The 15,923-nt window shown below is 44.0% G+C and overlaps 1 protein-coding gene and 1 long non-coding RNA gene across 5 annotated transcripts in view; one reads left to right on the top strand and one right to left on the bottom strand.

Annotated features, from left to right (window-relative positions):
- Nucleotides 1–654, bottom strand: part of LOC310836266 — a 221,257-nt gene extending 220,603 nt beyond the window's left edge. The window contains exon 1 of the long non-coding RNA XR_014559977.1: nucleotides 317–654. This is a non-coding gene — a long non-coding RNA (uncharacterized lncRNA). The remainder of the gene's footprint in view (nucleotides 1–316) is intronic.
- The window catches only part of LMX1B (LIM homeobox transcription factor 1 beta), a 165,145-nt gene that overhangs the window by 116,553 nt on the left and 32,669 nt on the right, over nucleotides 1–15,923 (top strand). The gene's annotated exons all lie outside the window — the stretch shown is intronic.

The following is a 15,923-nucleotide window of genomic DNA, read 5'->3' as shown; positions in this document are numbered from 1 at the left end:
AGATGACCAGATGCCTGTAGGAAGCCAACACACAGGACCTGAGCACAAGAGCTCTCCCCCACCCCTCTGGCAAGTTCCACCAACTGGTATTCAGAAGTATTTCTGCCCCAGCCGTGGAGGAAGAGCAGAGCCTCTGTTGTAGCTGGTAGTCACTGATAGCCTCATATCCAATGACTTTGTCCCATCATCTTTTTAAAGCCATCCAAGCTAATTGAATAAGATTGCCCTGTCAGCTTTCATTGCACCACTATAGTTTGCCAGCATGTGACCAAATCCTGATGGAAAATAGTGACAGTCTAAAACAGGGTTAGGCAACCTAAGGCCTGTGGGCTGGGTGCGGCCCAAACACCTTCTCAATCCGGCCCACGGATGGTCCGGGAATCAGCGTGTTTTTGCATGAGTAGAATGTGTGCTTTTATTTAAAATGCATGTCTGGGTTATTTGTGGTGCATAGGAATTCGTTCATTTCCCCCCAAAAAAATATAGTCCGGCCCACCACATGGTCTGAGGGATGGTGGACTGGCCCATGGCTGAAAAAAGCATGCTGACCCCTGGTCTAAAAGTACCATTAGAACATTCCCTGTTACACTCCTAGAAGTGTTTGCTCAGATGTTAGGAGCCGTATTGAATGGGAATGGCTCTCACATATAAGTATGTGGATCTAGCCCATAATACAAAGAAGCCCTATTGAATCTATGAAGACTCAACAACTTCAATTATAAAAAAAGGTCAACAACTTTGGTCGGCCCTCTGGTTGGCCCTCACAGCTCTTCACTTCATCAAATCTGGCCCTCTTTGAAAAAGGTTTGGACACCACTAGGTTATAGGATTGTATCTTATACCATAATGTGAATGGGAAAATCCCTCTTCATTCACTCTGGGGGTCCCAATAAAAACAGATTAGCCTCTGAGTCATGGCAGAGGGTGTTTTCACAAGTGTCAAATGTCATTTGCGCTAAACTGGTGGGTTTCTAAAAGTAGATCTGAAAGAGTAGATCCATTTGTAAATCCAATATATGTACAGTGGTACCTCATGTTACATACGCTTCAGGTTACATACGCTTCAGGTTACAGACTCCACTAACCCAGAAATATTACCTTGGATTGAGAACTTTGCTTCAGGATAAGAACAGAAATCGTGCAGCAGCGGCGCAGCGGCAGCGGGAGGCCCCATTAGCTAAACTGGTGCTTCAGGTTAAGAACAGTTTCAGGTTAAGAACAGACCTCCAGAACAAATTAAGTACTTAACCTGAGGTACCACTGTACTAGCAAAGACAGATCTTGTAACTTCACCAGGAAACCATTCAGAGTGGAAACAGAATCCTTGTGCAGCCTCTCATGTGTGCGAGTGAGTGGAAATCTTCAGCATTTGGATGACGGAAACACTTTACAAATGGTGTGAAAGCTTAATATGCTCTTGAGAACGTGCTACCTCAATTTGCTGGCATGTGATTCAATCTCACTGAAAACCACAGTGGCCGGGAATTGCCCTGGGTTTAGAGCAGAGAAGACTGAAGGGGGAAAGCAGCAGGCTCATAAGATCATCATGGGTGGTGTAGCTAATTAATAATATTTGTATATCCTGCTTTAAAGCCCAAATAAGCTCTCAAAGAGGCTTACGAAAGAGCCTCACAATAATTAGGAACAGAAATAGCATTATAAACCACTTTGAGGGTATTGTTTTTGTTTTCCTTCTTTTATAATCAAGCGGTGTATAAATTTTATTAATGAAAGAATGAATGAATGAATTGAATAGCATGGTGTCTCCCTGGCTCCGTGATTATTCATGTGGCATTTTACATGCTCATCTTTTTTAAAAAAAATCCAAGACTTTGGGTTATTGCCCTTCACATTGTAATCAATAGCTCTCACTGATGCCCTCAGTAATAAGGGAGAGGGCCTGAGCATCTCAAACTTGCTCAGCCAGCAATTGGTGTTGAGGTGTGTGTTTAGAGATAATGTGTCACCCTCTCTCATAATACTATTTTTTTTTTGTCATCCAAGCTAATGGGCAAGGAGATTCAGAATAGGCAAGAGAAAAAACAAGGCAACCGCCTCAGGTGGCCAGATCCACACGGGCAGTAAATCCCAATATAGATCTGACCACCTGCCCCCGCTTATTCCTGATATAGATCTTCATTTACTGCTTCTCTCTCTGGTGGGGAGGGAGGTGCTAATTTGAGGTTCGCCTCAGGCTTTAGACAAATCCATGATGGAACTCTTAATGGGTGCTGACAATGATAGCTAAATAGAACCTCCAGTTTCAGGGGCAGCATACCTGTGGGTATCCAGTTGCTGGGAACAAACAACAGAAGATGGCCACCATTTTCAAGCCCAGTGTGTGGGTTTCTTGGAAGTGTCCAAATGCTACTTGTGCCGTGTGTTCATTTCCTAGCCCTGGTCAAACACTCTTTGATTGACTCCAGTTTTGCAAAATGACTAGGCTAATGATCTTCCAACTAAGACTGTGGTAGACTGCATTCTGGGTTAAAAATCATTGTTATGAAGAGATTGCATCTGGGCGCACACAGAGTGTCTTTTCCTTAAAAGTGAGAATAACAGCCCTGTTTAGGGAAGTTTTTCATGACTGATGTTTTAATGTATTTTTAATATTTGTTGGAAGCTGCCCAGAGTGGCTGGGGAAACCCAGCCAGATGGGCAGGGTATAAATAATAAATTATTACAGTGGTACCTTGGGTTACAGGCGCTTCAGGCTACAGGCGCTTCAGCTTACAGACTCTGCTAACCCAGAAATAGTACCTCGGGTTAAGAGCTTTGCTTCAGGATGAGAACAGAAATCGTGCAGCGCCAGCATTGGGAGGCCCTGTTAGCTGAAGTGCTTCCGGTTAAGAACAGTTTCAGGTTAAGAATGGACCTCCAGAACGAATTAAGTTCTTAACCCAAGGTACCATTGTAGTGTTGTTGTTGTTGTTGTTGTTGTTGTTACAACAAAAAGTCACAGGTGTTGTTTATCTAGGATTGGTGGGTAGAGTTTTCGGGTCAGATGGTGGTGCGAGTAGCAGGCAGTTTGGTAACTCTCAGTGGTTTGGAGGTTTTGCATATCTCTGCTGTAGAAGAGGAAAGCGACTTTTGAAACTTGCCTCTTCAGCAAGTGGTTGCAATTTTGTTCCTGAATGATTAATACAATAAGGACTGTATGAACATGTTAAATAACTAATTTCATGAATTTGAGTTGACATTTCCTGCATGAAACTGGGTCAGACCTTTTGGAGATAATAACGACCTCCTTCTTGCATACTCTGAGAGCTTTTTCCTTTTTTTTAAGGAAGGATTAGTTGTGATTATTTGGACGAAATGAGGCAGGAATAACAGCGACTTTAGTATGCATTTGGATTTCACATGCAGGTTTCTCCATGGGGTTGTTCTCAGCGTGTGCAATCAACCAGTGGAAAAAAACTTCTAAGCCAATATTGATGTTTTTGGTGAAAGGTGCGCCGGCTGGCTTACGGTTCTTGGCTTATCGGCAAATCTGCAAATACAGGTGTGGACTGTCCAATTTGCTAAATCTCCAGAGCAAACACAGATGCTGCAATGTAGAGAGACGCCTGGCCCATCTCCTGGTCTTTTATTCTCGATAACTACAGGTATTGAAGTTGACATATCACACGCTTCAGCTCTCCCTGTTTATGAGGGACAATCCCTGGTTCCTGGTTTCCAAGAAATTACTGTCCCCCTTTTTATGGATGGCTTATATTAAAATGTTTGTTTAGAGTGAGTTCCTGGATTTGCCATTCTTCAGAATCCGATCCTTCCTTGCTGCAAACACACTGTGAAGGTGTATCCAATAATGTCAGTCGTGCTCAGAGTAGACCCACTGAAACAGATGGACGTGACTAACTGATGTTTGCTAATTTCAGTGAGTCTCCTCTGAGAAGAACTTAGTTGGAGACAACTGCACACGTTTAAAGCTTATGGCTTTCCCTAGATAATCCTGGAATCAGAAATTTACCCCACCACAGTGCTCCAATTCCCAGCAGCCTTAACAAAATGATAGTTCCCAGAAAATAATGAGCTTTAAATATATGATGTGTATTCAGCCCACATCTCTGGGTAAGGAAAAATCTAGGTTGGTGAATGGATGTATTTTGTACATGAATTTGTAGTCAGAATGAACATTGGCACATTGAGTCTGAAAGGACCCCTGAAAGTCATCTAGTATAACTTCCCTGTTCAGTGCAAGATCTTCCATGCAGAACAAAATTCATGTCCCTGAAAGAGGAACGTCCAGCCTTGGTTTAAACAACTTCCAGTGATGGAAAACCTGCCACTTCCTGATCCATCTGCTCCATGGTCACAGGACTATAGGCTCACTGGTCCATCTCAGCATTGCCTATATTGACTGCAGCAGTTTTCCTGGGTTTCAGACAAGGTTCTTTCCCAGCCCTACCTGAAGATGCCAAGAATTGAACTGGGACCTTCTGCATGCAAAGCAGATGCTCTATCACTAAGCTGTGGCCCTTCTCCAAACAGCTGTTACCATTTAGAAGAAGGGGCCACTTTATATGCTACCATTCCACAGATCCAACTCAAAAAACAATTAAAGTAGGCCAGGACAGGCTACTGTAAAATAAGCAAAATAGGGCAGAGCTGAGGCCAAATGTAGCTGCCTTCAACATGATTGAATAGAAAGGGCACCCTGATGAAAGGTAGCGCATAACTATTAAAAATAGATAGATAGATAGCGCATCTATCTATCACATGGGTTGTGTCCAATGCTAGTCTTTCACAAAGTAGGCCCAGTGCACATAGCTAATGTAAGTCCATTAATCTCGTATTAATGTGTATTTTAGGAGAAACCCAGATTGAACTACTGGTGGGTTTTCACAAAGCCTTTTTAAAAAACAAATAGGCTTATAAACTGATGTGAACTTGGTGGAGAACTGGGTTTAAGTTTGGGGAGGGCATGAGAAACTGAAAGAAACCAGACCTGACAGATTTCCCTGACCCTAGCTCTGGATTCTCATTAGTTTCAAGTCCAGTTCATATTTAGAGGATGCTTAAGGATGCAAAGAATGAGAGAAAGTTGTTGCTGGGGAAGTATAGGAGAGAAAATGTAGGCCTGCTCAGCATTCTCAGCTCAAGCCTGTGGACTAATCTTTCTGATGGACTAATCTTTTTTTGGTGGTGGTGGGTTGTGATGGTAAAAGAAAGCATTTTCCTTTGTAACAAGGAGGTTGTTAAGAGAAAGTATGCGGTTCTCATACATCCGGCAGAGGAACCAGGTGGCAGATCCTTCACCATTTCACATTTGAAGGCATTCTTGTAGCACCATCTTTACACCCCAGGGATAGCTGCTTAAGAACCAGCTCTTTCTTGACCCCTATCACACCAGCAGTTCATTGTATTAATTTACTCTTTAAGAACCTATCTGGCACCGACTGGGGTGTTAGTAAATGAAGCCTAGCAGTTTCCTTGTTTCAGAATTGTGGGTTGTATATGCTGTTAGCCATACGCAGAGTGGAGGACCCATTGAAATTTATGGATATGGGTCTGCTCTGAGAGAAACACAGTGGACCTTCTGTCTACTTCAGCTCACAATAGAAACTGGTCATACTTGCAATAGAAAAGCTATCAAATGCATTTATTGTATTAACTATTTTCTAGGGGAAAGGGTGCTGGTACTCATGCTGCCCAGGGAATTTCTAGTGGGGAGGGAGATGATAGAGGAGGAGGAGGAGGAGGAGGAGGAAGCCGCTCCTGGAGCTTTCCTCTCCTTCCACTCTGCCGCCAAGAGGATGGAGAGGAGGTCAGGAGCTGCGCTGGAGGTTGGAGGCCTCTGGGGCAGTCCAAGCCTGTACTGGCTGTGCTCCAGGCTGAGGAGAGAGGCTCCTCCTGCCCCTTTCGGTGGCTCCTCTTGGGGGCCTCCATCCACATCAACTCAGGGCAAGGAAGGGGCAGCAGCTCAGCCTCTGGTTTCCTGCCCTCTCCAGGTCCAGGCTCAGGGCCCAGCAGGTCATGCCTGTGGGACGGGGTGGAAGGTTGGACTATCTCCAATTTTGGAAAAAAAGAATAAGGTGCTGGTACCATGTACCATTGACTACCACCAGAAAAAAGTACTGGTATTAACTATCTTGCACAGGCAGTTATTGGATTGGCAAGGATAAAGTAAGGCACACACAAGCATTTTGTGTCCATGCATAATTAGCAATAGTACTAGGAGCTGTGTTCCTGATAATGTTGCTTGTCAGTCCTGCCTACCCCTCATCCCTAACTAACCCCCTAAGCCACCCTACACTGACTTTTTAGATCAGGATTTGGAACCTTTTTGCTCCTACCTTATGGGCCAACTTTGACAGGTGGGTAGGGCATCCCAACATCAGAAGCTGAAACAGGGAGTGCAGAAAGGTTGGCAAAGCCCACCCTGTGTCAACCCTTTCAGCCTTTCGTGATCCTCCTCTGCTTCTCTTTTGCCTCCACCCCCATGTTGAAGGTGCAAAGGGAAAGGATCACAAACCTTGGGATCTCAGTGGAGGAGCAGGGATAGCGGGACACCCCCAGCCCCCCACCACCATGAGATCCCCACTCTTTTGTTGACTATGAGGGCCACTCCATTTCTTTTACGGGTTTCTTGCCCACAGTAGTAGATATGATGGTCATCCGAACTGAATTCACCCATTCCCGTCCATTTTAGTTCACTGATGCCCAGGATGTCAATATTTATTCTTGCCATCTCATTTTTGACCACCTCCAACTTACCCAGGTTCATGGTTCTTACATTCCAGGTTCCTATGCAATATTTTTCTTTACAGCATTGGACTTTAGTGGATGAATTTTAGCTGCTAAGGTCTGAGGATGCAGTCCAGGTGCTCAGATAGGTGTGAGCTACTACCTGCCTTCTTGCCCCTTGTGACTGATAACACTTTGCAAGGAGGAGCCTGCAAACAGGGACAACATGATAATTAATGCCCTTTTGAGAGAGCAGGAGTGGTCTCAGGCCACCTGAAAAATGTAGCAGTGAGGCCACTCCTTAAGTGGCCACTGGCCAGTTGCAGGCATTATTTGATTAGACTGATTTTCCAGATCCATGTCAACAACAACAACAACAACAACAACAAACAAACAACTTAAATTTGTATCCCTACCTCCCCAGCTGAAACCAGGCTCAGGGCAGCTAAGATCAAATATATAACATTGGTATAAAATCAAACAATCACTGTTCAGGCCTGGTTTGGACACCTGTATGATGGCGTATCATAAGAGGAGGGGTGTCCTCTGACAAGCAATGAAATAGAGGACTGCCCTCTGTCAGGTAGGAGGCATTGCCATCCTGGTTGTTACAGAAGGCAAGATTAATAGGCGGACGAAGCAGATTTTATTAAATATTAGGAGAAGCTCCCTAACAACAACAACTGCTTGACTGTGGAACAGCCTTCCTTGGGAGGAGATCAGATCTCCCTCACCAGACGTCTTTAAAAAGAGGTTGGACGGACATTTGTCTTGGATGCTGGAGTTACATCCAGCATTGCAGAACCTGCATTAAGCAGGAAGACTAAATGACCTCTGAGATTCCTTCTAGGTTAAAGGTGCTGGGTTTGGTGCATAAAACCCCGACACCTTGGGAACAGGATGCCTGAAAGATTATCTCATCCCTATATTGACCCAGTTCATGACTGCAGTCTACAGGTGAGGGCCTCCTGTAGATACCATCTTACCCAGAAGTCTGCACAATTTAGAAATCAGGCCTTTAGTGTGGTGGTACCAACCCTTTGGAATGCCCTTCCCTTACATGTTAGGAACCATCTCTGCTTCCTTTTTGGCACCTGCTGAAGACCTCCCTCTTCCAAAAGCTTTTTAAGTTGAAATCTTTCCAAGTCTGCACCTGTATTACAATTGTCCAACACAGGATAGCGAAGGACCATAGCTCAGCAGCAGAGCATCTGATTTTGCATTCAGGAGGTCCCAGGTTCAATCCCTGCTGCTATCTCCAGGTGTGGCTGGGAGGGATCAGTGCTGAGCTAGGTGGACCAATGGTCCTCTTAGTGTAAGGCAATTTCCTCAAAGGACCAGAATCTTACTTTATCGTTAGGGGAAGGATGATAGCTGAGTGGTATAGCACACACTTTGCATGTGCAGGTTCAATCAAGGTAGGGCTTGGAGACTGACCAATCTGAAATCTTGGAAAGCTGCTGCCAACCAGGGTCTGGTTCAGTATAAAGAAGCTTCTGGTGTTCTTCCCACCCCCAGAAAATAAATTGCCCACCATTTTGCTGCTCAGTTTTCTCCTTCCCCACATCTTATTTCCTCCCCCACCCCACCTTGTCACATTGCATTATTTAGGGGGTGGTAATTCCTATTTGTTCTGACTCCTGTCTTCCTGTTGACTTTTGTTCCCCCCTTTAGCTAATCCCAAATTTGAGGGGGGGCCTTGCTACACACCCCTGCATCCCATTCTCTCTAAGGGTTTGTGAGTGTGGAGTGACTCTGCTAGAGCAACCCCACTCTTCCAGAAAAGAAAAGAGAAAGCCACAACAATCTCTTTGGAAGGGAGCGAAGGGAAGGAGGGGTGAGCAATCTTTTCACAAGCTGGTTGCAAAATCAAATCTGCCTTGAAGGAACAAGGCGGATTAGCAAGGACCGGGAGGTTGCCGGCTTAACTCTACCCCCATGTTTCTTTGGTGTACCTGTCACTCAGAACCCTGCTGCTATGTACAATTAAACACAGCGGATAAAATAAAATAAAAACTCCTGTGAGACCCAAGGAAGGGGAGTGTGAAAAGCTTTAATTCCACTTTAATATCTTTCTGAGCGGAGGGTTCGGAAAGAGAGCAATTTAACCCATGAATTTCCATCTGGGCATATAAAAAGGATTTTAAAACGCCCACATCTACAGGGAGTTGGATCCAGTGCTACTCCTACTCAGAGCAAACTCGCTGATAATAAAGGGCAATACTTTATTTATTTATTTCTTCAAATTTATAGGCCACTTGACTGTAACAAAAAAGAAGACGTCCCCTTGAAACTGTTTACAAAAACAATGAAATTTTCAGTGAAAAACAGTTAAAACCAACAAATAAAAAACTTATGGGGGAAAAACATTAAAATAAACAATAAGCTAGGTAGGGATGATGGGAGGTGTAGTCCAACAACATCTGGGGACCCAGGGTTGAGAAGGGCTGGTGTCCAGTGGCAGGCACGGGTCATTCATTCCCAACCCTATCTGGATATGCTGGGGATTGAACCTGGAATCTTCTGCATGCAAAGTGGATGCTCTACCACTGAGCCAGGGCCCTTCCCCTTCTGTAGTTCTTGTCTCTAGACTAGACAGTGGCAAAGAAGAACCTAATGCAAGGTTTATGCCCTTTATACAAGGGCATATTCCAGCCAGGCAAGAACACTCATTTAGGGTACAAATCAGGGCTGGTGAGCAATGTGGCTCAGAAGGGTATATGGCCCATGGAGAGTCCTGAGGACAGATTGGGATGGAGGGCCATATTGGCTCCCCGGCTTGAGGTGCCCCAAGATGGGAGGATGTGCATGCTGGTCACGCATCTGATTTGGACAGGTGCCCACACAGAGCCTACACCAATACGTCCTGCATTCATACCTGCCACGAGGCATAGATTCATATGCTGGAGAGTACTTTAGGCCCGTGAATTTGCATGGGTTTACTCTCAACAAAAAGTGGTACAACCAATGGGCATCAGAAGTAAGGGATTTCAGCCCACGTCTCCCAGGTAAAAGCTATTTTTCTGAACCCCAAAACTCCAGCCCACCTCAACAAGTCCAGACACGTTGGAACTACTTAGCTGAAAGAAATGGCAAGTAAGATGTGACATGATACAAAACTTCACAAGGCATGGAGAAAGTGAGTAGAGAAAAGTTTTTCTCGCTCTCTCTTAACACTAGAACTTGTGGACATCTTATGAAGCTGAATGTTGGAAAATTCAGGAAAGATAAAAGAAAGGACTCCACATAGTTGTTAGACTATGGAACTTGCTCTCACTGGAGGCAGTGATGGAGACCAACTTGGATGGCTTTAAAAGAGGATCAGACAAGTTTATGGAGGACAAGGCTATCAACAGATGTTACCCATGATGGAGGCCATTCTGTAGTTCCACAGCTGGAGATAGCATGTCTTCAAATACCAGTTGCTGGAGACTGCAGGAAGGGAGAGTGCTTTTGCAATGATTGGGTCCTGCTTGTGAGCTTTCCAAGAAGGCATCTGGTTGGCCATGATGAGAACTGGAAGCTGGACTAGATGGGCCTTTATTGTGATCTAGCAGACTCTTCTTATCTTCTAATGTTATTATGAAGTGGGAACTCATTATTTTGCAGGGTTGGGGGCGGGAGGAATAGAAAAATGCTTCTTCGCTCTCCCAAGCAACAAATCAAGGAAGCAAAGTTTGCAGCCAAATGTCAGCTCCTCTCCCCGCCCCACAATAGCAAATCTCTGCCAGTATCTTCTTCCTGCACCCCACTGTTTTTATACGGAGGGAAGGCGAGGAGATGTAGCACATGAAACATTTTGTTTATAAAATGTCGACGCTTGTGTTTTATTTCCCTATGTTTCCCCCCTCCCTCCATACCCCCCACCCGCAATCTAGATAACGGATGACACCACCAAGCTTTCAGTGCCTTCCGCAATAATGCTGCCACAACAGCCTTTCGAGGGGTTATTAATAATAGATTGTGTTGATGAGTTTGGAATTTGGCAATAGACCCCCCACTGGAAAGACATTAACACCGCAGGACTAAGGAGTCCCTCCCTTGCAAATCAGCAACTAAATGGCTTCCTTGATGGGCTCTGGGCATGAGAAACTCCTGTACTGTGTCTCTGAAAACCAACATATGAAGTTATTTTGTTTTATTCAAGCTCCAACTCTCCCCTCTCCCTCTCTCACACTCCTCTTTTTAATGTTCCCATTTGAGAAGAAAGGGCTATTATAAATCCTGTCCATAAGTCATTCCCGCCACCCCCACCATCCTTCAAGACAAAACAAAAACATTAAGTAGTTATTAATTCCATTAGAATTGCACTGAGGTTATTTTGGTGTAAGGCAAAGTAGGCTATTGTGGGCAGGGTTACACTTCCAAGGACTGCATCGCACTTTGGTGATTCCCCCTGCGTAGGTTGGAAATAGCATCTGACGCTCATGGTGATCTTTTTATTGTATGTGCAGGGAGTTAGATCCAGACTAAGACAGTTGCAGTTAGGTCTCATAAGTTAGGAATGAATTAAGTCTAACTGATTCCCACAGGGACTAAGTGCAACTCACCTACAGTGCAATCCTATTCATCAAAGTCAGAAGTAAGTCCCATTGAGTTCAATGGGGATTATGCCCAGGTAGGTGGGCACAAGATTACAGCTTTAGACTGCCAAGGGATGCGGGTGGTGCTGTGGTCTAAAACCACAGAGCCTAGGGCTTGCCGATCAGAAGGTCGGCGGTTCGAATCCGCGCGACGGGGTGAGCTTCCGTTGTATGCAGCAAAATGTTTTAGGCCAGCCATGGAATTGAGTCCCAAGCAATTCTACTACTGGTTTTGCCGTGATTGAGCTGAGAAACCTCCATAAACTTCTGTGGCTTCTTTGAAAGAAGAAGGAGTCATAAATAGAATACTGCACCCCAAATCTCACACTTTAATTTGACTGCAGCTTTTTGAGGATTATGTTCTCAACAGAAACAGTTGCATGATTATAATATTTTTTAAGAAACATCTCTGCATGTGATTGTTGGAGAATGTACTGAGCAAAGCGTTGCCTTCTCTCCTGCATGTAAGTCCCTTCATGTAGAAACTTTGTAGATTCTAAGCAGTGGTGGGGTCTGACACCATACTCTGGAATACTCAGTTCTGCTCAGAGGAAAGAGACAGGGAGGCTTGGGATCCTAGCAGGGTTGAGCCCAGGCATCTAACCAAAGAGCAAGGTGAAACTGTGGCTGGATGGCTCCATGGGAGCTGGTTAAAGTTAAATCCTTCGAAGACAGAGGTCCTTGGGCTGGATCTAGATGATATGGGGTTGGGGGGCCAACTCCCATCCCTTGCAGGGGTGCAATTAGTGTTGGCGCCTTCCGTCAGGAGTTTGGATGTAATCTTCGACACCTCCCTTTCTATGGAGGTGCAGGTTACAGCTATAACAAAGGCGGCATTTTTTCATCTCCACCAAGCTAAGCAGTTGGTCCCCTACCACTCTCGCCCCAACCTCGCCACTGTGATCCATGCAACAGTCACCTCCAGGCTTGATTATTGTAACTCACTCCACATGGGGCTACACTTGAAACTGACCCAGAAACTCCAGCAAGTACAGAATGCCGCTGTGAGGCTCGTAACGGGGTCCTTGCCGCAGGTCCACATTCATTCAGTGCTATACCAGCTGCACTGGCTCCCAGTGGAGTACAGGGTCAGGTTTAAGGTGCTGGTTTTAACCTTTAAAGCCCTATACGGTCTAGAATCATCATACCTATGGGACCGCCTGTCCTGGTATGTCCCATGGAGGATCTTACAATCTGCAAATAACAACATCCTGAAGATTCTGGGCCCCAGGGAGATCAGACTTGCCTCGAACAGAGCCAGGGCCTATTTGGCCATGGCCTGGCCTTATGGAACACTCTCTCACAAGAGACTAGGGCCCTGTGAGATTTGACATCTTTCCTTAGGGCCTGTAAGATGGAGCTGTTCCACCAGGCCTTTGGTCAGGGTTCAGCCTGACTCATTTTCTCCTTGTATAAGAACAAGCATGAAGGAGGTTCCCAGCCTTGCTCATAGGTCCTTATAATATCAGTGGAAACAGTTGTTCTTGGCGAGGATTAACCACTTCCAATTTTAAGCTGAAGATTGCCACTTGTCCAGTTTTAATTTTAATTGTTGGAATTAATTGTAGGATGTATCTTAATTGATTGATCGCTTGTATTATGCATATTGTCTTATTTATATGATGTTAGCCGCTCTGAGCGCAGCTTTGATCGGGGAGAGCGGGATACAAATAACATTTATTATTATTATTATTACTATGTGTGGTGGAGAAACAAGCTGAGGATGGTTGCAGGAGGCTGTCAGATACAGGAGGAGGTGTCAGTGTGGAGCTGGCTTAGCAGAAGGAAGAATGCAAAGCAGCATTAAAGTGAGTGTAGCTGGAACAGAGAGGCAGCAACAAAAGAGTGCAGTGTATATGTAGTAAACAGGAAAATATTTAAGGGATGGAGTGTAATGGAAGCGAAAAAGTGCATTTTGGGTTAGGGGGAGCTTTGCCCCAGATTTCAGAAAGAGATTGTAGTTCCTTCAATCTCTGATGATCAGGCTGTGAGTGCTGTTGCTTAGGAAGCATTCATAGCCCTATGGATGCACAAGACAGAGCATATCCTCCAACATGTTGAGGCTGAAAACAGGGATGCGCATCTTCCTGGCTGTGCTCCTGTGCAAGTCATGTGAGCCGCATGAGAACATGTGGTGGAAGGCAATAAAACCAGAGCAGGGATAGGGAGGGGATCTGTGTGACCCTCCATATGTGGCTGGACTCCTGTTATCCCTGACCATTGGCTTTGGGAGTTGGAATACAACATTTGAAAGGCCACCGGCTCCCCATCCCTGTGGTAGAATGATAGAATGGACTGTGCCATGTCTTACTGCATGGCAGGGGTGTGTGTGTGTCACATTTGGGCTGCTCCCCTACTCTGGTTTTTGTTTTGTTTTAAGTCCATTGGTTTCTTTTAGTTCACATTTGTGGGGAAACACTAATAAATAACTCCTCCTGGAATGGAATGGACAAATGTTTACCTCAAGAAAATTCACCAGTGTCTTCGTGCACGTTTCTCTGCTGGAGAGCATCCTTGCAACATCTGGAGAATTTTGAATTCTAAAGAATGGTAATGGTTGGTTCTCTTATCTTGTCTCCTCCCCCCACCCCCGCCACCGGATAGAACCATTAACATCCACACAAGACATTTAAAGCAGTATATTTAATAGCACTATTCCACCCCTTTAACAGTTGCGGAGAACTATAATTTGTTAATGGTGCTGGGAACTGTAGTTCTGTGAAGTCAATGTTGTTGTTTAATTTAGATTTCTTGATAATGCTTATTGCTTCAGTTCCTTTAAAACAAGGCAAACCAACCCTGATGGGTTTTTAGAAGGGGCTTGTACTAATTCTGTTAGTTTTATAAAAAATAATATATATATAACTGTTGATTTTATCTATATATTGAGAATTGTATTATGCCTACTTGTTTTATAACATCTGTTGATTTTAATGGTATTTCCTTACGAATGGTTCATCTTATTTTATGTAAGTTTCTTACAGTTGTGGTTTTTTGGGGGGAAACAATCATTGTTATTATTAAGCAGTAGTATACAAATCTTCCTAAGTAAATAAATTTTATTAACTTTATTTGTAAAAACATTTATATGCCACTTTTCATATAAAAAGTGCTTCACGGCAATTATACTTAGAATCATACAATGCAAAATGTTAAATGTTTTCAAAACATTAAAATAAGAAATCGGCTAAGCATTATGGAAATATGTATTATAAATTGCCTGCATAAGCCTGATGGAATATAAAAGTTTTCAGCAGGCTTTTAAAAGTTGAAATAGGAAATAGCAGTAGTTAATCACAGAGTAGAAGAGCAGAGACGCTGACCATTACTGAATAGTTATGAATACTGAGTATTCTCTTATTTGGCATCCTCCTTTTGCAAACCACCCTGCTGCCACAATCATTCTCCTTAGTCTATATAGCAAATGACTAGTTAGGGCAACAGTAGTGTCACCCAGAGAGAACATAACCTATCTAGTCAATACAATGTTGTAACATACCATGGGACCTCACGGTGAAGGGGGGGTGGGTAGGTAATGGATAACATTCAATTAGTAATAATATAATCTCCTCGTGTTCTTAAGCAGGGGTCAGCAAACTTTTTCAGCAGGGGGCTGGTCCACTGTCCCTCAGACCTTGTGGGGGGCCGGACTATATTTTGAAAAAATAAATAAATGAATGAATTTCTATGCTGCACAAATAACCCAGAGATGCATTTTAAATAAAAGCACATATTCTACTCATGTAAAAACACCAGGCAGGCCCCACAAATAACCCATCCACGGGCCAGATTTAGAAGGTGATTGGGCCGGATCCAGGCCCTGGGCCTTAGTTTGCCTACCCATGTTCTTAAGACTTGTTTGTCACAAGCTAGTTACCTAAAAGAACCAGTGCTAAAACAATAACTGATAGTTTTGTGCAGTAGAATGCAAAAGGTATTTTTATTTCCTAAAGAGGCCCATCATTCTGATACACAGACAATAACCCTTTCGCAAGGAACCTGCCATAGCAACATTAATAAAAAGAGGAGCAAATGCTATTGACGTGTATGGGCTACTTTTGCTATGTAATCCTAAGTGTGGGCCTTTAAACCTTACAAAATCTTCCCTTCCTCTTCCTCTTCCACTTCAAATCTTCCTAATTATGCCACCACCATTCTGACTCTGCAGCAGGAAGTTTGTGTGTGTGTGTGTGTGTGTGTGTGTGTGTGTGTGTGATGTACTTAAAGCCCATGAGCCTCCCTATTCAATCTACATTGTCCACATTTATTTCTGTCACTGCCACCATGAGTGCTAGTACTGCAACTTGCTTTTTAAAAAAATAAAAAGCACAATTGCTGAATTTCCATAAAGATTCAAAATACAAAAATACCTTAAACTACAATTAAAACCTGTGTGAGAGAGTGAACACTGCAGTCTCCACTGTGCCTCATTCCCGAAGGAAACATGAACCCTGAGTAAGCCCCTGGAACCTCTGGGATTCCGCATCGCTCAGAGATTGGGGTGTTGTGTAACAATATTTAGGTTTGATTCACCTGTTGAGGTGGAATCTATCTTGCTGAGTCTGCTAAGTTCCTACAGGTGTGCGTGGATGAAGCTCTATGCACCTAATACCATTTGATGTTCTTGTGGCTGTTGTAGCATGTTTCCTATGG

The sequence above is a fragment of the Podarcis gaigeae genome, assembly GCF_964106915.1.
Source record: "Podarcis gaigeae genome assembly, chromosome: Z".
Lineage (NCBI taxonomy): Eukaryota > Metazoa > Chordata > Lepidosauria > Squamata > Lacertidae > Podarcis > Podarcis gaigeae.
Note: the sequence above shows the minus strand (reverse complement) of the source record. Positions and strands in the feature narration are given on the sequence as shown.